Source organism: Betta splendens, chromosome 2, assembly GCF_900634795.4.
Source record: "Betta splendens chromosome 2, fBetSpl5.4, whole genome shotgun sequence".
In the NCBI taxonomy this organism is placed as follows: domain Eukaryota; kingdom Metazoa; phylum Chordata; class Actinopteri; order Anabantiformes; family Osphronemidae; genus Betta; species Betta splendens.
Genome location: NC_040882.2, coordinates 10,896,409 through 10,918,497, shown reverse-complemented (window position 1 = coordinate 10,918,497; position 22,089 = coordinate 10,896,409). Strand labels below are relative to the sequence as shown.

Here is a 22,089-nt window from a genome sequence, read left to right as displayed (position 1 = left end):
GTGTTGAGGAGAAATGTAAAAGCTTACAGCACCTGGTATTCCCAGGCGGTCTCCCATCCAAGTACTAACCAGGCCCGACCCTGCTTAGCTTCCGAGATCAGACTAGATCGGGCGTGCTCAGGGTGGTATGGCCGTAAGCGAGAGCAAAGCATGACAGGAGCTCTTTTAAGCTTGGCAAGCCTCGCTGTTGCATCTATTTAACTGAATGTGGCGTTTATAAAGGTCTTAGAGCATTTTGGGACGTACACAGAAGGTGGCCATTTTGGCCTTAAACACAATATCCCCTTTTTTGTATTTCGCTCTCCCTTTAAACAAATAAATAGATAGAAGCCAAAATCATTACTTGTATTGTGTCACCGACCATAGGCATGAACTGTGAACAAAGCAAAAGCAGCACTGTGACTGAAAACAGAAATTTCTTGCAAGCAATAGCGTCTGTCTTAGAACGATGCAAATATAGAGTTAACAAATAATTGAACAATCTAGGTGAAATGTCAAATACATAAAATACAAGTAATGAAAAACATAAGATATTAATTGCAGAAGATACGTCATAAATCATATAATAACTGCATGCAATAAGAATAAGAATAAGAATAAGAAAACCTTTAATAGTCCCGCAGTGGGGAAATTACCTCTCACAACAGCAGTACAGATGAGCAAGAATACAGGTACAGAACAGTTTGTGTTGGCACAGTACAAAGCAGTACAGTACAGTTAGAGTGAGTATGAGGTCATTGCAGGGTTATTGCACAGTAATGGGTATAAGATTTGTACCGGTAACAATATACATGATTGTTCACAGATTTACACAAATATTGTGCAGAGCAGGTTGCTATATAAACCACTGATGCAGTGGGTGAGTGACTGTGGTGGGATGTGGTCAACAGTTCTGATTGTACAGTCTGACAGCAGCAGGTAGGAAGGATCTACGATATCTCTCCTTCACACAGCGAGGGTGGATCAGTCTGCTACTGAAGCTGCTCTCCAGAGCAGACAGTGAGTCCTCCAGTGGGTGAGAGACCTGGTCCATGATGGATGTCAGTTTAGCCAGGACCCTTCTCTCACCCACCTCCTGCACCGTGTCCAGAGTGCAGCCCAGGACAGAGCTGGACTTCTTGATGATCCTGTCCAGTCTCTTCCTGTCCCTCGCTGTGATGCTGCTGCCCCAGCAGACCACACCGTACAGGATGGCTGATGCCACCACAGAGTCATAGAAGGTCTTCAGGAGTGGCCCCTTCACTCCAAAAGACCGCAGTCTCCTCAGCAGGTAGAGTCTGCTCTGACCCTTCCTGTACAGTGCATCCGTGTTATGAGTCCAGTCCAGTTTATTGTTCAGATGCACTCCCAGGTACTTGTAAGAGTCCACTCTCTCAATGTCCCTTCCCTGGATGTGCATCGGTGGGATGACAGCAGGCTGCTGTCTGCGGAAATCCACCACCATCTCCTTCGTTTTCCCTACATTGATCAGGAGGTGGTTCCGCTGGCACCAGTCCACAAAGTTCTGAGTGAGTCCTCTGTACTCTGCATCGTCATCATTGGTGATCAGTCCGACGATCGCAGAGTCATCAGAGAACTTCTGCAGAACACAGCTGTCCGTGTTGTGTCTGAAGTCTGACGTGTAGAGGGTGAAAAGGAAGGGGGCCAGTACAGTCCCCTGTGGGGCCCCCACACTGCAGGTCAGAGTGTCAGACACACAGTCCCTGGCTCTCACAAACTGAGGCCTGTTTGTGAGATAGTCCATAATCCACTCCGTCAGATGAAGGTCCACACCAGCCTCCTCCAGTTTGTGTTTCAGAAGCATCGGCTGGATGGTGTTGAAGGCACTGGAGAAGTCAAAGAACATGATCCTCACAGTGCTGCCGGGCTTCTCTAGGTGGGAAAGGGCTCGATGTAGGAGGAAGATGACGGCGTCGTCTACTCCTATGCCGTGTCAGTAGGCGAACTGCAGCGGGTCCAGGTAGGTTCCCACCGCAGAGCGGAGGTGACCCAGGACCAGTCTCTCCAGTGTCTTCATCAGGTGTGATGTCAGAGCCACTGGTCTGAAGCTGCTGGGGTCTTTGGCGTGCGGTGTCTTGGGCACTGGTACCACGCAGGAGGTCTTCCAGAGCTGTGGTACCACCCTCAGCTTGAGGCTCAGGTTGAAGACATGCTCCATAACTCCACACAGTTCGCCTGCACAGGACTTAAGGAGTCTGGAGCTGATGCCGTCTGGTCCAGCTGCTTTCCTGGCCTTGATCTTCCTGAGCTCACTTCTCACCTGGGTGCTGGAGAAGGATAGGGGTGGAGGGAGTGTCTTAGTGTGGTGTGAAGTGAGGGGTTGAGGAAGTGACTCAGTGTGGTGTGAAGTGAGGGGGTGTGGTTGGGATGAGTCACCAGTCGTCAGGGCTGAGGGTAGAGGGCTTTGTGTAAAGGTGTGAAGGGCTGTGGGGGCTGGTAATCCAGTGGTATGAGGTGACAAGAGGTTCGGAGGCAGCTGCTGGGAGGTGTGAGTGGGTGCTTGGTCAAACCTATTAAAGTGTGAGTTCAGCTCGTTGACCCAGCTCAGGTCCCCCTCAGCCTGTGGGTGTGGAGCTTTGAAGCCTGAGATGGTTTTCAGGCTCCTCCACACCTCACTGACATTGTTCTGCTGCAGCTGCTCCTCCATCTTCCTCCTGTAGCTGGACTTCCCCTCACGGATTTTCCTCCTCAGCTCCTTCTGCACCCTCCTCAGCTCCTCCCTGTCCCCTGATTTAAATGCTCTCTTCTTCTCCTTTAGCAGAGCTTTAATATCAGGGGTGACCCATGGCTTGCTGTTGGTGAAACACCGAACCCGCCTGGTGGGAACAGTGTTTTCACAGCAGAAGTTTATGTAGTCCGTTACACAGTCTGTTATTGCGTTAATGTCCTCCCCATGTGGGTCGCAGAGCTCCGTCCACACAGTGGTGTTAAAACAGTCCCTGAGAGCCTCCTGGCTCTCAGCTGTCCACCTCTTCACTGTGCGGGGCACCACCGGCTGCCTGTGTACAACAGGTTTATACACAGGCAGGAGATGCAGGATGTTGTGGTCAGCTCTGCCCAGCGGTGGGAGGGAGGATGCAGCGTAGGCCTCTTTGGTGTTGGCATAGAATAAGTCCAGTGTTTTATTGTCTCTGGTGGGGCAGGTCACATACTGGGTGTATGTAGGCAGAGCAGCTGAAGAAGGTGCATGGTTAAAGTCCCCAGAGATCAGGAAGAGGGCCTGTGGGTGCTGTGTTTGCAGCCTGCTGGTGACTGAGAGCAGGGTCTCAGAAGCTGTGTCAGCGTTAGCGGAGGGTGGGACGTACACAGCAATTATTATAACGTGTGTGAACTCCCTTGGCAGGTAGAATGGCCTCATGCCCACCGCCAACAGCTCAATGTCTCTGTTACACAGCTTCATTTTGACAGTGCAATGTCGTGGCATACACCACCTGATGTTCACAAACACAGCCAGACCCCCTCCCTTCCTCTTACCGCTGTTCTCCGTTCTGTCCGCACGTAGCAGATGAAAATTGTCCAGTGCGACAGTCGAGTTCGGGATGAGTGACGTCAGCCAGGTCTCCGTGAACAGCAGGACGCTGCTCGTTCTGTACTCCGGCTGGTACCGTGTGAGCGCCGCGAGCTCGTCGATCTTGTTGGCGAGAGATCTCACGTTCCCCATGATAACGGAGGGGACAGCGGGCCTGAAGCGTCTCGTTTTCTCCCGTCGTAGTTTTCCAGCGCGGCGCCCACGTCGGGACTTCACCAGCACCTCAGCGGTGATCTCGTGTCTGTCTCTGGGCAGAACTACGGCGCTGCGCAGCGCGATCAGCTGCTCCGCGGTGTAAACAATGCGCGCTCTGACCCCGACGCACATCGTAGCTTTAAAAACAGCGTTTGTACTGCGCCAAACTTAGAAAACTATAAAAAAGCTGTGTACAGGTTGTGTACACTAATGTTACTAACAACACACTAGAAAGGTAAACTTAAATAAGTGAAGAAAGTAATAAATAGAAGTAAGAGGACAGGAGCTGTTGTGACCAGCAGCCAGCTCGACCGGCGCCGGAGAAAAAAAAAAAAAAAAACTGTGACAGCCTGTCCTTTTGGCAAGATAGAAAACACTTTTCCCATAACACGGTGCAGTATATTGTGGACCTCAGCAAACAGCCCGCTCTGCTAGGTTTAAGGAGAAAAAAGCTTACAGCACCTGGTATTCCCAGGCGGTCTCCCATCCAAGTACTAACCAGGCCCGACCCTGCTTAGCTTCCGAGATCAGACGAGATCGGGCGTGCTCAGGGTGGTATGGCCGTAAGCGAGAGCAAAGCATGACAGGAGCTCTTTTAAGCTTGGCAAGCCTCGCTGTTGCATCTATTTGCCTGAATGTGGCGTTTATAAAGGACTTAGAGCATTTTGGGACGTACACAGAAGGTGGCCATTTTGGCCTTAAACACAATATCTCCTTTTTTGTATTTCGCTCTCCCTTTAAACAAATAAATAGATAGAAGCCAAAATCATTACTTGTATTGTGTCACCGACCATAGGCATGAACTGTGAACAAAGCAAAAGCAGCACTGTGACTGAAAACAGAAAATTCTTGCAAGCAATAGCGACTGTCTTAGAACGATGCAATTATAGAGTTAACAAATAATTGAACAATCTAGGTGAAATGTCAAATACATAAAATACAAGTAATGAAAAACATACAGTAAGATATTAATTGCAGAAGATACATAAAAAATCATTAAATAACTGCATAGAATCAGAAAGAAAACACTTTTCCCATAACACAGTGCAGTATAATGTGGACCTGAACAAACAGCCCGCTCTGCTAGTGTTGAGGAGAAATGTAAAAGCTTACAGCACCTGGTATTCCCAGGCGGGCTCCCATCCAAGTACTAACCAGGCCCGACCCTGCTTAGCTTCCGAGATCAGACGAGATCGGGCGTGCTCAGGGTGGTATGGCCGTAAGCGAGAGCAAAGCATGACAGGAGCTCTTTTAATCTTGGCAAGCCTCGCCGTTGCATCCATTTGCCTGAATGTGGCGTTTATAAAGGACTTAGAGCATTTTGGGACGTACACAGAAGGTGGCCATTTTGGCCTTAAACACAATATTCCCTTTTTTGTATTTCGCTCTCCCTTTAAACAAAACAAATAGATAGAAGCCAAAATCATTACTTGTATTGTGTCACCGACCATAGGCATGAACTGTGAACAAAGCAAAAGCAGCACTGTGACTGAAAACAGAATATTCTTGCAGGTAATAGCGTCTGTTTTCTAAGAACGATGCAATTATAGAGTTAACAAATAATTGAACAAGCTAGGTGAAATGTCAAATACATAAAATACAAGTAATGAGAAACATAAGATATTAATTGCAGAAGATACATAATAAATCATATAATAACTGCATAGAATCAGAAAGAAAACACTTTTCCCATAACACGGTGCAGTATAATGTGGACCTGAACAAACAGCCCGCTCTGCTAGTGTTGAGGAGAAATGTAAAAGCTTACAGCACCTGGTATTCCCAGGCGGGCTCCCATCCAAGTACTAACCAGGCCCGACCCTGCTTAGCTTCCGAGATCAGACGAGATCGGGCGTGCTCAGGGTGGTATGGCTGTAAGCGAGAGCAAAGCATGACAGGAGCTCTTTTAAGCTTGGCAAGCCTCGCTGTTGCATCTATTTGCCTGAATGTGGCGTTTATAAAGGACTTAGAGCATTTTGGGACGTACACAGAAGGTGGCCATTTTGGCCTTAAACACAATATCTCCTTTTTTGTATTTCGCTCTCCCTTTAAACAAATAAATAGATAGAAGCCAAAATCATTACTTGTATTGTGTCACCGACCATAGGCATGAACTGTGAACAAAGCAAAAGCAGCACTGTGACTGAAAACAGAAAATTCTTGCAAGCAATAGCGTCTGTCTTAGAACGATGCAATTATAGAGTTAACAAATAATTGAACAATCTAGGTGAAATGTCAAATACATAAAATACAAGTAATGAAAAACATACAGTAAGATATTAATTGCAGAAGATACATAATAAATCATATAATAACTGCATAGAATCAGAAAGAAAACACTTTTCCCATAACACGGTGCAGTATAATGTGGACCTGAACAAACAGCCCGCTCTGCTAGTGTTGAGGAGAAATGTAAAAGCTTACAGCACCTGGTATTCCCAGGCGGTCTACCATCCAAGTACTAACCAGGCCCGACCCTGCTTAGCTTCCGAGATCAGAGGAGATCGGGCGTGCTCAGGGTGGTATGGCCGTAAGCAAGAGCAAAGCATGACAGGAGCTCTTTTAAGCTTGGCAAGCCTCGCTGTTGCATCTATTTGCCTGAATGTGGCGTTTATAAAGGACTTAGAGCATTTTGGGACGTACACAGAAGGTGGCCATTTTGGCCTTAAACACAATATCCCCTTTTTTGTATTTCGCTCTCCCTTTAAACAAATAAATAGATAGAAGCCAAAATCATTACTTGTATTGTGTCACCGACCATAGGCATGAACTGTGAACAAAGCAAAAGCAGCACTGTGACTGAAAAAAGAAAATTCTTGCAAGCAATAGCGTCTGTCTTAGAACGATGCAATTATAGAGTTAACAAATAATTGAACAATCTAGGTGAAATGTCAAATACATAAAATACAAGTAATGAAAAACATACAGTAAGATATTAATTGCAGAAGATACATAACGAATCATATAATAACTGCATAGAATCAGAAAGACAACACTTTTCCCATAACACGGTGCAGAATAATGTGGACATGAACAAACAGCCCGCTCTGCTAGTGTTGAGGAGAAATGTAAAAGCTTACAGCACCTGGTATTCCCAGGCGGTCTCCCATCCAAGTACTAACCAGGCCCGACCCTGCTTAGCTTCCGAGATCAGACGAGATCGGGCGTGCTCAGGGTGGTATGGCCGTAAGCGAGAGCAAAGCATGACAGGAGCTCTTTTAAGCTTGGCAAGCCTCGCTGTTGCATCTATTTGCCTGAATGTGGCGTTTATAAAGGACTTAGAGCATTTTGGGACGTACACAGAAGGTGGCCATTTTGGCCTTAAACACAATATCCCCTTTTTTGTATTTCGCTCTCCCTTTAAACAAATAAATAGATAGAAGCCAAAATCATTACTTGTATTGTGTCACCGACCATAGGCATGAACTGTGAACAAAGCAAAAGCAGCACTGTGACTGAAAACAGAAAATTCTTGCAAGCAATAGCGTCTGTCTTAGAACGATGCAATTATAGAGTTAACAAATAATTGAACAATCTAGGTGAAATGTCAAATACATAAAATACAAGTAATGAAAACATACAGTAAGATATTAATTGCAGAAGATACATAATAAATCATATAATAACTGCATAGAATCAGAAAGAAAACACTTTTCCCATAACACGGTGCAGTATAATGTGGACCTGAACAAACAGCCCGCTCTGCTAGTGTTGAGGAGAAATGTAAAAGCTTACAGCACCTGGTATTCCCAGGCGGTCTCCCATCCAAGTACTAACCAGGCCCGACCCTGCTTAGCTTCCGAGATCAGACGAGATCGGGCGTGCTCAGGGTGGTATGGCCGTAAGCGAGAGCAAAGCATGACAGGAGCTCTTTTAAGCTTGGCAAGCCTCGCTGTTGCATCTATTTGCCTGAATGTGGCGTTTATAAAGGACTTAGAGCATTTTGGGACGTACACAGAAGGTGGCCATTTTGGCCTTAAACACAATATCCCCTTTTTGTATTTCGCTCTCCCTTTAAACAAATAAATAGATAGAAGCCAAAATCATTACTTGTATTGTGTCACCGACCATAGGCATGAACTGTGAACAAAGCAAAAGCAGCACTGTGACTGAAAACAGAAAATTCTTGCAAGCAATAGCGTCTGTCTTAGAACGATGCAATTATAGAGTTAACAAATAATTGAACAATCTAGGTGAAATGTCAAATACATAAAATACAAGTAATGAAAAATATAAGATATTAATTGCAGAAGATACGTCATAAATCATATAATAACTGCATGCAATAAGATAGAAAACACTTTTCCCATAACACGGTGCAGTATAATGTGGACCTGAACAAACAGCCCGCTCTGCTAGTGTTGAGGAGAAATGTAAAAGCTTACAGCACCTGGTATTCCCAGGCGGTCTCCCATCCAAGTACTAACCAGGCCCGACCCTGCTTAGCTTCCGAGATCAGATGAGATCGGGCGTGCTCAGGGTGGTATGGCCGTAAGCGAGAGCAAAGCATGACAGGAGCTCTTTTAAGCTTGGCAAGCCTCGCTGTTGCATCTATTTGCCTGAATGTGGCGTTTATAAAGGACTTAGAGCATTTTGGGACGTACACAGAAGGTGGCCATTTTGGCCTTAAACACAATATCCCCTTTTTTGTATTTCGCTCTCCCTTTAAACAAATAAATAGATAGAAGCCAAAATCATTACTTGTATTGTGTCACCGACCATAGGCATGAACTGTGAACAAAGCAAAAGCAGCACTGTGACTGAAAACAGAAAATTCTTGCAAGCAATAGCGTCTGTCTTAGAACGATGCAATTATAGAGTTAACAAATAATTGAACAATCTAGGTGAAATGTCAAATACATAAAATACAAGTAATGAAAAACATACAGTAAGATATTAATTGCAGAAGATACATAATAAATCATATAATAACTGCATAGAATCAGAAAGAAAACACTTTTCCCATAACACGGTGCAGTATAATGTGGACCTGAACAAACAGCCCGCTCTGCTAGTGTTGAGGAGAAATGTAAAAGCTTACAGCACCTGGTATTCCCAGGCGGTCTCCCATCCAAGTACTAACCAGGCCCGACCCTGCTTAGCTTCCGAGATCAGACGAGATCGGGCGTGCTCAGGGTGGTATGGCCGTAAGCGAGAGCAAAGCATGACAGGAGCTCTTTTAAGCTTGGCAAGCCTCGCTGTTGCATCTATTTGCCTGAATGTGGCGTTTATAAAGGACTTAGAGCATTTTGGGACGTACACAGAAGGTGGCCATTTTGGCCTTAAACACAATATCCCCTTTTTTGTATTTCGCTCTCCCTTTAAACAAATAAATAGATAGAAGCCAAAATCATTACTTGTATTGTGTCACCGACCATAGGCATGAACTGTGAACAAAGCAAAAGCAGCACTGTGACTGAAAACAGAAAATTCTTGCAAGCAATAGCGTCTGTCTTAAGAACGATGCAATTATAGAGTTAACAAATAATTGAACAATCTAGGTGAAATGTCAAATACATAAAATACAAGTAATGAAAAACATAAGATATTAATTGCAGAAGATACATAATAAATCATATAATAACTGCATAGAATCAGAAAGAAAACACTTTTCCCATAACACGGTGCAGTATAATGTGGACCTGAACAAACAGCCCGCTCTGCTAGTGTTGAGGAGAAATGTAAAAGCTTACAGCACCTGGTATTCCCAGGCGGTCTCCCATCCAAGTACTAACCAGGCCCGACCCTGCTTAGCTTCCGAGATCAGACGAGATCGGGCGTGCTCAGGGTGGTATGGCCGTAAGCGAGAGCAAAGCATGACAGGAGCTCTTTTAATCTTGGCAAGCCTCGCCGTTGCATCCATTTGCCTGAATGTGGCGTTTATAAAGGACTTAGAGCATTTTGGGACGTACACAGAAGGTGGCCATTTTGGCCTTAAACACAATATCCCCTTTTTTGTATTTCGCTCTCCCTTTAAACAAATAAATAGATAGAAGCCAAAATCATTACTTGTATTGTGTCACCGACCATAGGCATGAACTGTGAACAAAGCAAAAGCAGCACTGTGACTGAAAACAGAAAATTCTTGCAGGTAATAGCGTCCGTCTAAGAACGATGCAATTATAGAGTTAACAAATAATTGAACAATCTAGGTGAAATGTCAAATACATAAAATACAAGTAATGAGAAACATAAGATAATAATTGCAGAAGATACGTCATAAATCATATAATAACTGCATGCAATAAGATAGAAAACACTTTTCCCATAACACGGTGCAGTATATTGTGGACCTCAGCAAACAGCCCGCTCTGCTAGGTTTAAGGAGAAAAAAGCTTACAGCACCTGGTATTCCCAGGCGGTCTCCCATCCAAGTACTAACCAGGCCCGACCCTGCTTAGCTTCCGAGATCAGACGAGATCGGGCGTGCTCAGGGTGGTATGGCCGTAAGCGAGAGCAAAGCATGACAGGAGCTCTTTTAAGCTTGGCAAGCCTCGCTGTTGCATCTATTTGCCTGAATGTGGCGTTTATAAAGGACTTAGAGCATTTTGGGACGTACACAGAAGGTGGCCATTTTGGCCTTAAACACAATATCCCCTTTTTTGTATTTCGCTCTCCCTTTAAACAAATAAATAGATAGAAGCCAAAATCATTACTTGTATTGTGTCACCGACCATAGGCATGAACTGTGAACAAAGCAAAAGCAGCACTGTGACTGAAAACAGAAAATTCTTGCAAGCAATAGCGTCTGTCTTAGAACGATGCAATTATAGAGTTAACAAATAATTGAACAATCTAGGTGAAATGTCAAATACATAAAATACAAGTAATGAAAAACATAAGATATTAATTGCAGAAGATACATAATAAATCATATAATAACTGCATAGAATCAGAAAGAAAACACTTTTCCCATAACACGGTGCAGTATAATGTGGACCTGAACAAACAGCCCGCTCTGCTAGTGTTGAGGAGAAATGTAAAAGCTTACAGCACCTGGTATTCCCAGGCGGTCTCCCATCCAAGTACTAACCAGGCCCGACCCTGCTTAGCTTCCGAGATCAGACGAGATCGGGCGTGCTCAGGGTGGTATGGCCGTAAGCGAGAGCAAAGCATGACAGGAGCTCTTTTAAGCTTGGCAAGCCTCGCTGTTGCATCTATTTGCCTGAATGTGGCGTTTATAAAGGACTTAGAGCATTTTGGGACGTACACAGAAGGTGGCCATTTTGGCCTTAAACACAATATCCCCTTTTTTGTATTTCGCTCTCCCTTTAAACAAATAAATAGATAGAAGCCAAAATCATTACTTGTATTGTGTCACCGACCATAGGCATGAACTGTGAACAAAGCAAAAGCAGCACTGTGACTGAAAACAGAAAATTCTTGCAAGCAATAGCGTCTGTCTTAGAACGATGCAATTATAGAGTTAACAAATAATTGAACAATCTAGGTGAAATGTCAAATACATAAAATACAAGTAATGAGAAACATAAGATATTAATTGCAGAAGATACATCATAAATCATATAATAACTGCATGCAATAAGATAGAAAACACTTTTCCCATAACACGGTGCAGTATATTGTGGACCTCAGCAAACAGCCCGCTCTGCTAGGTTTAAGGAGAAAAAAGCTTACAGCACCTGGTATTCCCAGGCGGTCTCCCATCCAAGTACTAACCAGGCCCGACCCTGCTTAGCTTCCGAGATCAGACGAGATCGGGCGTGCTCAGGGTGGTATGGCCGTAAGCGAGAGCAAAGCATGACAGGAGCTCTTTTAATCTTGGCAAGCCTCGCCGTTGCATCCATTTGCCTGAATGTGGCGTTTATAAAGGACTTAGAGCATTTTGGGACGTACACAGAAGGTGGCCATTTTGGCCTTAAACACAATATCCCCTTTTTTGTATTTCGCTCTCCCTTTAAACAAAACAAATAGAGAGAAGCCAAAATCATTACTTGTAATGTGTCACCGACCATAGGCATGAACTGTGAACAAAGCAAAAGCAGCACTGTGACTGAAAACAGAAAATTCTTGCAAGCAATAGCGTCTGTCTAAGAACGATGCAATTATAGAGTTAACAAATAATTGAACAATCTAGGTGAAATGTCAAATACATAAAATACAAGTAATGAGAAACATAAGATATTAATTGCAGAAGATACGTCATAAATCATATAATAACTGCATGCAATAAGATAGAAAACACTTTTCCCATAACACGGTGCAGTATAATGTGGACCTGAACAAACAGCCCGCTCTGCTAGTGTTGAGGAGAAATGTAAAAGCTTACAGCACCTGGTATTCCCAGGCGGTCTCCCATCCAAGTACTAACCAGGCCCGACCCTGCTTAGCTTCCGAGATCAGACGAGATCGGGCGTGCTCAGGGTGGTATGGCCGTAAGCGAGAGCAAAGCATGACAGGAGCTCTTTTAAGCTTGGCAAGCCTCGCTGTTGCATCTATTTGCCTGAATGTGGCGTTTATAAAGGACTTAGAGCATTTTGGGACGTACACAGAAGGTGGCCATTTTGGCCTTAAACACAATATCCCCTTTTTTGTATTTCGCTCTCCCTTTAAACAAATAAATAGATAGAAGCCAAAATCATTACTTGTATTGTGTCACCGACCATAGGCATGAACTGTGAACAAAGCAAAAGCAGCACTGTGACTGAAAACAGAAAATTCTTGCAAGCAATAGCGTCTGTCTTAGAACGATGCAATTATAGAGTTAACAAATAATTGAACAATCTAGGTGAAATGTCAAATACATAAAATACAAGTAATGAAAAACATACAGTAAGATATTAATTGCAGAAGATACATAATAAATCATATAATAACTGCATAGAATCAGAAAGAAAACACTTTTCCCATAACACGGTGCAGTATAATGTGGACCTGAACAAACAGCCCGCTCTGCTAGTGTTGAGGAGAAATGTAAAAGCTTACAGCACCTGGTATTCCCAGGCGGTCTCCCATCCAAGTACTAACCAGGCCCGACCCTGCTTAGCTTCCGAGATCAGACGAGATCGGGCGTGCTCAGGGTGGTATGGCCGTAAGCGAGAGCAAAGCATGACAGGAGCTCTTTTAAGCTTGGCAAGCCTCGCTGTTGCATCTATTTGCCTGAATGTGGCGTTTATAAAGGACTTAGAGCATTTTGGGACGTACACAGAAGGTGGCCATTTTGGCCTTAAACACAATATCCCCTTTTTTGTATTTCGCTCTCCCTTTAAACAAATAAATAGATAGAAGCCAAAATCATTACTTGTAATGTGTCACCGACCATAGGCATGAACTGTGAACAAAGCAAAAGCAGCACTGTGACTGAAAACAGAAAATTCTTGCAGGTAATAGCGTCCGTCTAAGAACGATGCAATTATAGAGTTAACAAATAATTGAACAATCTAGGTGAAATGTCAAATACATAAAATACAAGTAATGAAAAACATAAGATATTAATTGCAGAAGATACATAATAAATCATATAATAACTGCATGCAATAAGATAGAAAACACTTTTCCCATAACACGGTGCAGTATAATGTGGACCTGAACAAACAGCCCGCTCTGCTAGTGTTGAGGAGAAATGTAAAAGCTTACAGCACCTGGTATTCCCAGGCGGTCTCCCATCCAAGTACTAACCAGGCCCGACCCTGCTTAGCTTCCGAGATCAGACGAGATCGGGCGTGCTCAGGGTGGTATGGCCGTAAGCGAGAGCAAAGCATGACAGGAGCTCTTTTAAGCTTGGCAAGCCTCGCTGTTGCATCTATTTGCCTGAATGTGGCGTTTATAAAGGACTTAGAGCATTTTGGGACGTACACAGAAGGTGGCCATTTTGGCCTTAAACACAATATCCCCTTTTTTGTATTTCGCTCTCCCTTTAAACAAATAAATAGATAGAAGCCAAAATCATTACTTGTATTGTGTCACCGACCATAGGCATGAACTGTGAACAAAGCAAAAGCAGCACTGTGACTGAAAACAGAAAATTCTTGCAAGCAATAGCGTCTGTCTTAGAACGATGCAATTATAGAGTTAACAAATAATTGAACAATCTAGGTGAAATGTCAAATACATAAAATACAAGTAATGAAAAACATAAGATAATAATTGCAGAAGATACGTCATAAATCATATAATAACTGCATGCAATAAGATAGAAAACACTTTTCCCATAACACGGTGCAGTATATTGTGGACCTGAACAAACAGCCCGCTCTGCTAGGTTTAAGGAGAAAAAAGCTTACAGGACCTGGTATTCCCAGGCGGTCTCCCATCCAAGTACTAACCAGGCCCGACCCTGCTTAGCTTCCGAGATCAGACGAGATCGGGCGTGCTCAGGGTGGTATGGCCGTAAGCGAGAGCAAAGCATGACAGGAGCTCTTTTAAGCTTGGCAAGCCTCGCTGTTGCATCTATTTGCCTGAATGTGGCGTTTATAAAGGACTTAGAGCATTTTGGGACGTACACAGAAGGTGGCCATTTTGGCCTTAAACACAATATCCCCTTTTTTGTATTTCGCTCTCCCTTTAAACAAATAAATAGATAGAAGCCAAAATCATTACTTGTATTGTGTCACCGACCATAGGCATGAACTGTGAACAAAGCAAAAGCAGCACTGTGACTGAAAACAGAAAATTCTTGCAAGCAATAGCGTCTGTCTTAGAACGATGCAATTATAGAGTTAACAAATAATTGAACAATCTAGGTGAAATGTCAAATACATAAAATACAAGTAATGAAAAACATACAGTATGATATTAATTGCAGAAGATACATAATAAATCATATAATAACTGCATAGAATCAGAAAGAAAACACTTTTCCCATAACACGGTGCAGTATAATGTGGACCTGAACAAACAGCCCGCTCTGCTAGTGTTGAGGAGAAATGTAAAAGCTTACAGCACCTGGTATTCCCAGGCGGTCTCCCATCCAAGTACTAACCAGGCCCGACCCTGCTTAGCTTCCGAGATCAGACGAGATCGGGCGTGCTCAGGGTGGTATGGCCGTAAGCGAGAGCAAAGCATGACAGGAGCTCTTTTAAGCTTGGCAAGCCTCGCTGTTGCATCTATTTGCCTGAATGTGGCGTTTATAAAGGACTTAGAGCATTTTGGGACGTACACAGAAGGTGGCCATTTTGGCCTTAAACACAATATCCCCTTTTTTGTATTTCGCTCTCCCTTTAAACAAATAAATAGATAGAAGCCAAAATCATTACTTGTATTGTGTCACCGACCATAGGCATGAACTGTGAACAAAGCAAAAGCAGCACTGTGACTGAAAACAGAAAATTCTTGCAAGCAATAGCGTCTGTCTTAGAACGATGCAATTATAGAGTTAACAAATAATTGAACAATCTAGGTGAAATGTCAAATACATAAAATACAAGTAATGAAAAACATAAGATATTAATTGCAGAAGATACATAATAAATCATATAATAACTGCATAGAATCAGAAAGAAAACACTTTTCCCATAACACGGTGCAGTATAATGTGGACCTGAACAAACAGCCCGCTCTGCTAGTGTTGAGGAGAAATGTAAAAGCTTACAGCACCTGGTATTCCCAGGCGGTCTCCCATCCAAGTACTAACCAGGCCCGACCCTGCTTAGCTTCCGAGATCAGACGAGATCGGGCGTGCTCAGGGTGGTATGGCCGTAAGCGAGAGCAAAGCATGACAGGAGCTCTTTTAAGCTTGGCAAGCCTCGCTGTTGCATCTATTTGCCTGAATGTGGCGTTTATAAAGGACTTAGAGCATTTTGGGACGTACACAGAAGGTGGCCATTTTGGCCTTAAACACAATATCCCCTTTTTTGTATTTCGCTCTCCCTTTAAACAAATAAATAGATAGAAGCCAAAATCATTACTTGTATTGTGTCACCGACCATAGGCATGAACTGTGAACAAAGCAAAAGCAGCACTGTGACTGAAAACAGAAAATTCTTGCAAGCAATAGCGTCTGTCTTAAGAACGATGCAATTATAGAGTTAACAAATAATTGAACAATCTAGGTGAAATGTCAAATACATAAAATACAAGTAATGAAAAACATAAGATATTAATTGCAGAAGATACATAATAAATCATATAATAACTGCATAGAATCAGAAAGAAAACACTTTTCCCATAACACGGTGCAGTATAATGTGGACCTGAACAAACAGCCCGCTCTGCTAGTGTTGAGGAGAAATGTAAAAGCTTACAGCACCTGGTATTCCCAGGCGGTCTCCCATCCAAGTACTAACCAGGCCCGACCCTGCTTAGCTTCCGAGATCAGACGAGATCGGGCGTGCTCAGGGTGGTATGGCCGTAAGCGAGAGCAAAGCATGACAGGAGCTCTTTTAAGCTTGGCAAGCCTCGCTGTTGCATCTATTTGCCTGAATGTGGCGTTTATAAAGGACTTAGAGCATTTTGGGACGTACACAGAAGGTGGCCATTTTGGCCTTAAACACAATATCCCCTTTTTTGTATTTCGCTCTCCCTTTAAACAAATAAATAGATAGAAGCCAAAATCATTACTTGTATTGTGTCACCGACCATAGGCATGAACTGTGAACAAAGCAAAAGCAGCACTGTGACTGAAAACAGAAAATTCTTGCAAGCAATAGCGTCTGTCTTAGAACGATGCAATTATAGAGTTAACAAATAATTGAACAATCTAGGTGAAATGTCAAATACATAAAATACAAGTAATGAAAAACATAAGATATTAATTGCAGAAGATACATAATAAATCATATAATAACTGCATAGCAATAAGATAGAAAACACTTTTCCCATAACACGGTGCAGTATATGTGGACCTGCAGCAAACAGCCCGCTCTGCTAGGTTTAAGGAGAAAAAAAGCTTACAGCACCTGGTATTCCCAGGCGGTCTCCCATCCAAGTACTAACCAGGCCCGACCCTGCTTAGCTTCCGAGATCAGACGAGATCGGGCGTGCTCAGGGTGGTATGGCCGTAAGCGAGAGCAAAGCATGACAGGAGCTCTTTTAAGCTTGGCAAGCCTCGCTGTTGCATCTATTTGCCTGAATGTGGCGTTTATAAAGGACTTAGAGCATTTTGGGACGTACACAGAAGGTGGCCATTTTGGCCTTAAACACAATATCCCCTTTTTTGTATTTCGCTCTCCCTTTAAACAAATAAATAGATAGAAGCCAAAATCATTACTTGTATTGTGTCACCGACCATAGGCATGAACTGTGAACAAAGCAAAAGCAGCACTGTGACTGAAAACAGAAAATTCTTGCAAGCAATAGCGTCTGTCTTAGAACGATGCAATTATAGAGTTAACAAATAATTGAACAATCTAGGTGAAATGTCAAATACATAAAATACAAGTAATGAAAAACATACAGTAAGATATTAATTGCAGAAGATACATAATAAATCATATAATAACTGCATGCAATAAGATAGAAAACACTTTTCCCATAACACGGTGCAGTATACTGTGGACCTCAGCAAACAGCCCGCTCTGCTAGGTTTAAGGAGAAAAAAGCTTACAGCACCTGGTATTCCCAGGCGGTCTCCCATCCAAGTACTAACCAGGCCCGACCCTGCTTAGCTTCCGAGATCAGACGAGATCGGGCGTGCTCAGGGTGGTATGGCCGTAAGCGAGAGCAAAGCATGACAGGAGCTCTTTTAAGCTTGGCAAGCCTCGCTGTTGCATCTATTTGCCTGAATGTGGCGTTTATAAAGGACTTAGAGCATTTTGGGACGTACACAGAAGGTGGCCATTTTGGCCTTAAACACAATATCCCCTTTTTTGTATTTCGCTCTCCCTTTAAACAAATAAATAGATAGAAGCCAAAATCATTACTTGTATTGTGTCACCGACCATAGGCATGAACTGTGAACAAAGCAAAAGCAGCACTGTGACTGAAAACAGAAAATTCTTGCAAGCAATAGCGTCTGTCTTAGAACGATGCAATTATAGAGTTAACAAATAATTGAACAATCTAGGTGAAATGTCAAATACATAAAATACAAGTAATGAAAAACATACAGTAAGATATTAATTGCAGAAGATACATAATAAATCATATAATAACTGCATAGAATCAGAAAGAAAACACTTTTCCCATAACACGGTGCAGTATAATGTGGACCTGAACAAACAGCCCGCTCTGCTAGTGTTGAGGAGAAATGTAAAAGCTTACAGCACCTGGTATTCCCAGGCGGTCTCCCATCCAAGTACTAACCAGGCCCGACCCTGCTTAGCTTCCGAGATCAGACGAGATCGGGCGTGCTCAGGGTGGTATGGCCGTAAGCGAGAGCAAAGCATGACAGGAGCTCTTTTAAGCTTGGCAAGCCTCGCTGTTGCATCTATTTGCCTGAATGTGGCGTTTATAAAGGACTTAGAGCATTTTGGGACGTACACAGAAGGTGGCCATTTTGGCCTTAAACACAATATCCCCTTTTTTGTATTTCGCTCTCCCTTTAAACAAATAAATAGATAGAAGCCAAAATCATTACTTGTATTGTGTCACCGACCATAGGCATGAACTGTGAACAAAGCAAAAGCAGCACTGTGACTGAAAACAGAAAATTCTTGCAAGCAATAGCGTCTGTCTTAGAACGATGCAATTATAGAGTTAACAAATAATTGAACAATCTAGGTGAAATGTCAAATACATAAAATACAAGTAATGAAAAACATACAGTAAGATATTAATTGCAGAAGATACATAATAAATCATATAATAACTGCATAGAATCAGAAAGAAAACACTTTTCCCATAACACGGTGCAGTATAATGTGGACCTGAACAAACAGCCCGCTCTGCTAGTGTTGAGGAGAAATGTAAAAGCTTACAGCACCTGGTATTCCCAGGCGGTCTCCCATCCAAGTACTAACCAGGCCCGACCCTGCTTAGCTTCCGAGATCAGACGAGATCGGGCGTGCTCAGGGTGGTATGGCCGTAAGCGAGAGCAAAGCATGACAGGAGCTCTTTTAAGCTTGGCAAGCCTCGCTGTTGCATCTATTTGCCTGAATGTGGCGTTTATAAAGGACTTAGAGCATTTTGGGACGTACACAGAAGGTGGCCATTTTGGCCTTAAACACAATATCCCCTTTTTTGTATTTCGCTCTCCCTTTAAACAAATAAATAGATAGAAGCCAAAATCATTACTTGTATTGTGTCACCGACCATAGGCATGAACTGTGAACAAAGCAAAAGCAGCACTGTGACTGAAAACAGAAAATTCTTGCAAGCAATAGCGTCTGTCTTAGAACGATGCAATTATAGAGTTAACAAATAATTGAACAATCTAGGTGAAATGTCAAATACATAAAATACAAGTAATGAAAAACATAAGATATTAATTGCAGAAGATACATAATAAATCATATAATAACTGCATAGAATCAGAAAGAAAACACTTTTCCCATAACACGGTGCAGTATAATGTGGACCTGAACAAACAGCCCGCTCTGCTAGTGTTGAGGAGAAATGTAAAAGCTTACAGCACCTGGTATTCCCAGGCGGTCTCCCATCCAAGTACTAACCAGGCCCGACCCTGCTTAGCTTCCGAGATCAGACGAGATCGGGCGTGCTCAGGGTGGTATGGCCGTAAGCGAGAGCAAAGCATGACAGGAGCTCTTTTAAGCTTGGCAAGCCTCGCTGTTGCATCTATTTGCCTGAATGTGGCGTTTATAAAGGACTTAGAGCATTTTGGGACGTACACAGAAGGTGGCCATTTTGGCCTTAAACACAATATCCCCTTTTTTGTATTTCGCTCTCCCTTTAAACAAATAAATAGATAGAAGCCAAAATCATTACTTGTATTGTGTCACCGACCATAGGCATGAACTGTGAACAAAGCAAAAGCAGCACTGTGACTGAAAACAGAAAATTCTTGCAAGCAATAGCGTCTGTCTTAGAACGATGCAATTATAGAGTTAACAAATAATTGAACAATCTAGGTGAAATGTCAAATACATAAAATACAAGTAATGAAAACATACAGTAAGATATTAATTGCAGAAGATACATAATAAATCATATAATAACTGCATAGAATCAGAAAGAAAACACTTTTCCCATAACACGGTGCAGTATAATGTGGACCTGAACAAACAGCCCGCTCTGCTAGTGTTGAGGAGAAATGTAAAAGCTTACAGCACCTGGTATTCCCAGGCGGTCTCCCATCCAAGTACTAACCAGGCCCGACCCTGCTTAGCTTCCGAGATCAGACGAGATCGGGCGTGCTCAGGGTGGTATGGCCGTAAGCGAGAGCAAAGCATGACAGGAGCTCTTTTAAGCTTGGCAAGCCTCGCTGTTGCATCTATTTGCCTGAATGTGGCGTTTATAAAGGACTTAGAGCATTTTGGGACGTACACAGAAGGTGGCCATTTTGGCCTTAAACACAATATCCCCTTTTTTGTATTTCGCTCTCCCTTTAAACAAATAAATAGATAGAAGCCAAAATCATTACTTGTATTGTGTCACCGACCATAGGCATGAACTGTGAACAAAGCAAAAGCAGCACTGTGACTGAAAACAGAAAATTCTTGCAAGCAATAGCGTCTGTCTTAGAACGATGCAATTATAGAGTTAACAAATAATTGAACAATCTAGGTGAAATGTCAAATACATAAAATACAAGTAATGAAAAACATAAGATATTAATTGCAGAAGATACATAATAAATCATATAATAACTGCATAGAATCAGAAAGAAAACACTTTTCCCATAACACGGTGCAGTATAATGTGGACCTGAACAAACAGCCCGCTCTGCTAGTGTTGAGGAGAAATGTAAAAGCTTACAGCACCTGGTATTCCCAGGCGGTCTCCCATCCAAGTACTAACCAGGCCCGACCCTGCTTAGCTTCCGAGATCAGACGAGATCGGGCGTGCTCAGGGTGGTATGGCCGTAAGCGAGAGCAAAGCATGACAGGAGCTCTTTTAAGCTTGGCAAGCCTCGCTGTTGCATCTATTTGCCTGAATGTGGCGTTTATAAAGGACTTAGAGCATTTTGGGACGTACACAGAAGGTGGCCATTTTGGCCTTAAACACAATATCCCCTTTTTTGTATTTCGCTCTCCCTTTAAACAAATAAATAGATAGAAGCCAAAATCATTACTTGTATTGTGTCACCGACCATAGGCATGAACTGTGAACAAAGCAAAAGCAGCACTGTGACTGAAAACAGAAAATTCTTGCAAGCAATAGCGTCTGTCTTAGAACGATGCAATTATAGAGTTAACAAATAATTGAACAATCTAGGTGAAATGTCAAATACATAAAATACAAGTAATGAAAACATACAGTAAGATATTAATTGCAGAAGATACATAATAAATCATATAATAACTGCATAGAATCAGAAAGAAAACACTTTTCCCATAACACGGTGCAGTATAATGTGGACCTGAACAAACAGCCCGCTCTGCTAGTGTTGAGGAGAAATGTAAAAGCTTACAGCACCTGGTATTCCCAGGCGGTCTCCCATCCAAGTACTAACCAGGCCCGACCCTGCTTAGCTTCCGAGATCAGACGAGATCGGGCGTGCTCAGGGTGGTATGGCCGTAAGCGAGAGCAAAGCATGACAGGAGCTCTTTTAAGCTTGGCAAGCCTCGCTGTTGCATCTATTTGCCTGAATGTGGCGTTTATAAAGGACTTAGAGCATTTTGGGACGTACACAGAAGGTGGCCATTTTGGCCTTAAACACAATATCCCCTTTTTTGTATTTCGCTCTCCCTTTAAACAAATAAATAGATAGAAGCCAAAATCATTACTTGTATTGTGTCACCGACCATAGGCATGAACTGTGAACAAAGCAAAAGCAGCACTGTGACTGAAAACAGAAAATTCTTGCAAGCAATAGCGTCTGTCTTAGAACGATGCAATTATAGAGTTAACAAATAATTGAACAATCTAGGTGAAATGTCAAATACATAAAATACAAGTAATGAAAAACATACAGTAAGATATTAATTGCAGAAGATACATAATAAATCATATAATAACTGCATAGAATCAGAAAGAAAACACTTTTCCCATAACACGGTGCAGTATAATGTGGACCTGAACAAACAGCCCGCTCTGCTAGTGTTGAGGAGAAATGTAAAAGCTTACAGCACCTGGTATTCCCAGGCGGTCTCCCATCCAAGTACTAACCAGGCCCGACCCTGCTTAGCTTCCGAGATCAGACGAGATCGGGCGTGCTCAGGGTGGTATGGCCGTAAGCGAGAGCAAAGCATGACAGGAGCTCTTTTAAGCTTGGCAAGCCTCGCTGTTGCATCTATTTGCCTGAATGTGGCGTTTATAAAGGACTTAGAGCATTTTGGGACGTACACAGAAGGTGGCCATTTTGGCCTTAAACACAATATCCCCTTTTTTGTATTTCGCTCTCCCTT

General features: G+C 42.8%; 29 non-coding genes across 29 annotated transcripts; all 29 read right to left on the bottom strand.

The window, feature by feature from the left end:
• Nucleotides 1–20: 20 nt before the first annotated feature.
• Nucleotides 21–139, bottom strand: LOC114851479 (5S ribosomal RNA). The gene has a single exon (XR_003785107.1). It is a non-coding gene; the product is annotated as a 5S ribosomal RNA (ribosomal RNA).
• A 4,035-nt stretch (nt 140–4,174) lies between these two features.
• Nucleotides 4,175–4,293, bottom strand: LOC114851433 (5S ribosomal RNA). Its single transcript, XR_003785062.1, has one exon. It is a non-coding gene; the product is annotated as a 5S ribosomal RNA (ribosomal RNA).
• Nucleotides 4,294–4,830: 537 nt separating this feature from the next.
• On the bottom strand, nt 4,831–4,949 carry LOC114851457 (5S ribosomal RNA). Its single transcript, XR_003785085.1, has one exon. It is a non-coding gene; the product is annotated as a 5S ribosomal RNA (ribosomal RNA).
• Nucleotides 4,950–5,485: 536 nt separating this feature from the next.
• LOC114851462 (5S ribosomal RNA) lies at nt 5,486–5,604 on the bottom strand. Its single transcript, XR_003785090.1, has one exon. It is a non-coding gene; the product is annotated as a 5S ribosomal RNA (ribosomal RNA).
• Nucleotides 5,605–6,141: 537 nt separating this feature from the next.
• LOC114851485 (5S ribosomal RNA) lies at nt 6,142–6,260 on the bottom strand. Its single transcript, XR_003785112.1, has one exon. It is a non-coding gene; the product is annotated as a 5S ribosomal RNA (ribosomal RNA).
• A 537-nt stretch (nt 6,261–6,797) lies between these two features.
• On the bottom strand, nt 6,798–6,916 carry LOC114851432 (5S ribosomal RNA). The gene has a single exon (XR_003785061.1). It is a non-coding gene; the product is annotated as a 5S ribosomal RNA (ribosomal RNA).
• Nucleotides 6,917–7,452: 536 nt separating this feature from the next.
• On the bottom strand, nt 7,453–7,571 carry LOC114851431 (5S ribosomal RNA). The gene has a single exon (XR_003785060.1). It is a non-coding gene; the product is annotated as a 5S ribosomal RNA (ribosomal RNA).
• Nucleotides 7,572–8,102: 531 nt separating this feature from the next.
• Nucleotides 8,103–8,221, bottom strand: LOC114851423 (5S ribosomal RNA). Its single transcript, XR_003785052.1, has one exon. It is a non-coding gene; the product is annotated as a 5S ribosomal RNA (ribosomal RNA).
• A 537-nt stretch (nt 8,222–8,758) lies between these two features.
• LOC114851430 (5S ribosomal RNA) lies at nt 8,759–8,877 on the bottom strand. The gene has a single exon (XR_003785059.1). It is a non-coding gene; the product is annotated as a 5S ribosomal RNA (ribosomal RNA).
• Nucleotides 8,878–9,410: 533 nt separating this feature from the next.
• LOC114851428 (5S ribosomal RNA) lies at nt 9,411–9,529 on the bottom strand. The gene has a single exon (XR_003785057.1). It is a non-coding gene; the product is annotated as a 5S ribosomal RNA (ribosomal RNA).
• A 528-nt stretch (nt 9,530–10,057) lies between these two features.
• LOC114851427 (5S ribosomal RNA) lies at nt 10,058–10,176 on the bottom strand. Its single transcript, XR_003785056.1, has one exon. It is a non-coding gene; the product is annotated as a 5S ribosomal RNA (ribosomal RNA).
• A 532-nt stretch (nt 10,177–10,708) lies between these two features.
• LOC114851426 (5S ribosomal RNA) lies at nt 10,709–10,827 on the bottom strand. Its single transcript, XR_003785055.1, has one exon. It is a non-coding gene; the product is annotated as a 5S ribosomal RNA (ribosomal RNA).
• A 528-nt stretch (nt 10,828–11,355) lies between these two features.
• LOC114851425 (5S ribosomal RNA) lies at nt 11,356–11,474 on the bottom strand. The gene has a single exon (XR_003785054.1). It is a non-coding gene; the product is annotated as a 5S ribosomal RNA (ribosomal RNA).
• Nucleotides 11,475–12,007: 533 nt separating this feature from the next.
• Nucleotides 12,008–12,126, bottom strand: LOC114851424 (5S ribosomal RNA). Its single transcript, XR_003785053.1, has one exon. It is a non-coding gene; the product is annotated as a 5S ribosomal RNA (ribosomal RNA).
• A 537-nt stretch (nt 12,127–12,663) lies between these two features.
• LOC114851627 (5S ribosomal RNA) lies at nt 12,664–12,782 on the bottom strand. Its single transcript, XR_003785242.1, has one exon. It is a non-coding gene; the product is annotated as a 5S ribosomal RNA (ribosomal RNA).
• A 532-nt stretch (nt 12,783–13,314) lies between these two features.
• On the bottom strand, nt 13,315–13,433 carry LOC114851626 (5S ribosomal RNA). Its single transcript, XR_003785241.1, has one exon. It is a non-coding gene; the product is annotated as a 5S ribosomal RNA (ribosomal RNA).
• A 528-nt stretch (nt 13,434–13,961) lies between these two features.
• On the bottom strand, nt 13,962–14,080 carry LOC114851483 (5S ribosomal RNA). Its single transcript, XR_003785111.1, has one exon. It is a non-coding gene; the product is annotated as a 5S ribosomal RNA (ribosomal RNA).
• Nucleotides 14,081–14,617: 537 nt separating this feature from the next.
• On the bottom strand, nt 14,618–14,736 carry LOC114851625 (5S ribosomal RNA). Its single transcript, XR_003785240.1, has one exon. It is a non-coding gene; the product is annotated as a 5S ribosomal RNA (ribosomal RNA).
• A 532-nt stretch (nt 14,737–15,268) lies between these two features.
• Nucleotides 15,269–15,387, bottom strand: LOC114851624 (5S ribosomal RNA). Its single transcript, XR_003785239.1, has one exon. It is a non-coding gene; the product is annotated as a 5S ribosomal RNA (ribosomal RNA).
• A 533-nt stretch (nt 15,388–15,920) lies between these two features.
• LOC114851623 (5S ribosomal RNA) lies at nt 15,921–16,039 on the bottom strand. Its single transcript, XR_003785238.1, has one exon. It is a non-coding gene; the product is annotated as a 5S ribosomal RNA (ribosomal RNA).
• Nucleotides 16,040–16,569: 530 nt separating this feature from the next.
• LOC114851621 (5S ribosomal RNA) lies at nt 16,570–16,688 on the bottom strand. The gene has a single exon (XR_003785236.1). It is a non-coding gene; the product is annotated as a 5S ribosomal RNA (ribosomal RNA).
• A 533-nt stretch (nt 16,689–17,221) lies between these two features.
• LOC114851620 (5S ribosomal RNA) lies at nt 17,222–17,340 on the bottom strand. The gene has a single exon (XR_003785235.1). It is a non-coding gene; the product is annotated as a 5S ribosomal RNA (ribosomal RNA).
• A 537-nt stretch (nt 17,341–17,877) lies between these two features.
• On the bottom strand, nt 17,878–17,996 carry LOC114851619 (5S ribosomal RNA). Its single transcript, XR_003785234.1, has one exon. It is a non-coding gene; the product is annotated as a 5S ribosomal RNA (ribosomal RNA).
• A 537-nt stretch (nt 17,997–18,533) lies between these two features.
• Nucleotides 18,534–18,652, bottom strand: LOC114851618 (5S ribosomal RNA). Its single transcript, XR_003785232.1, has one exon. It is a non-coding gene; the product is annotated as a 5S ribosomal RNA (ribosomal RNA).
• A 532-nt stretch (nt 18,653–19,184) lies between these two features.
• LOC114851617 (5S ribosomal RNA) lies at nt 19,185–19,303 on the bottom strand. Its single transcript, XR_003785231.1, has one exon. It is a non-coding gene; the product is annotated as a 5S ribosomal RNA (ribosomal RNA).
• Nucleotides 19,304–19,839: 536 nt separating this feature from the next.
• LOC114851616 (5S ribosomal RNA) lies at nt 19,840–19,958 on the bottom strand. The gene has a single exon (XR_003785230.1). It is a non-coding gene; the product is annotated as a 5S ribosomal RNA (ribosomal RNA).
• A 532-nt stretch (nt 19,959–20,490) lies between these two features.
• LOC114851615 (5S ribosomal RNA) lies at nt 20,491–20,609 on the bottom strand. Its single transcript, XR_003785229.1, has one exon. It is a non-coding gene; the product is annotated as a 5S ribosomal RNA (ribosomal RNA).
• A 536-nt stretch (nt 20,610–21,145) lies between these two features.
• LOC114851614 (5S ribosomal RNA) lies at nt 21,146–21,264 on the bottom strand. The gene has a single exon (XR_003785228.1). It is a non-coding gene; the product is annotated as a 5S ribosomal RNA (ribosomal RNA).
• Nucleotides 21,265–21,801: 537 nt separating this feature from the next.
• LOC114851613 (5S ribosomal RNA) lies at nt 21,802–21,920 on the bottom strand. The gene has a single exon (XR_003785227.1). It is a non-coding gene; the product is annotated as a 5S ribosomal RNA (ribosomal RNA).
• Between the last annotated feature and the right edge of the window lie 169 nt (nt 21,921–22,089).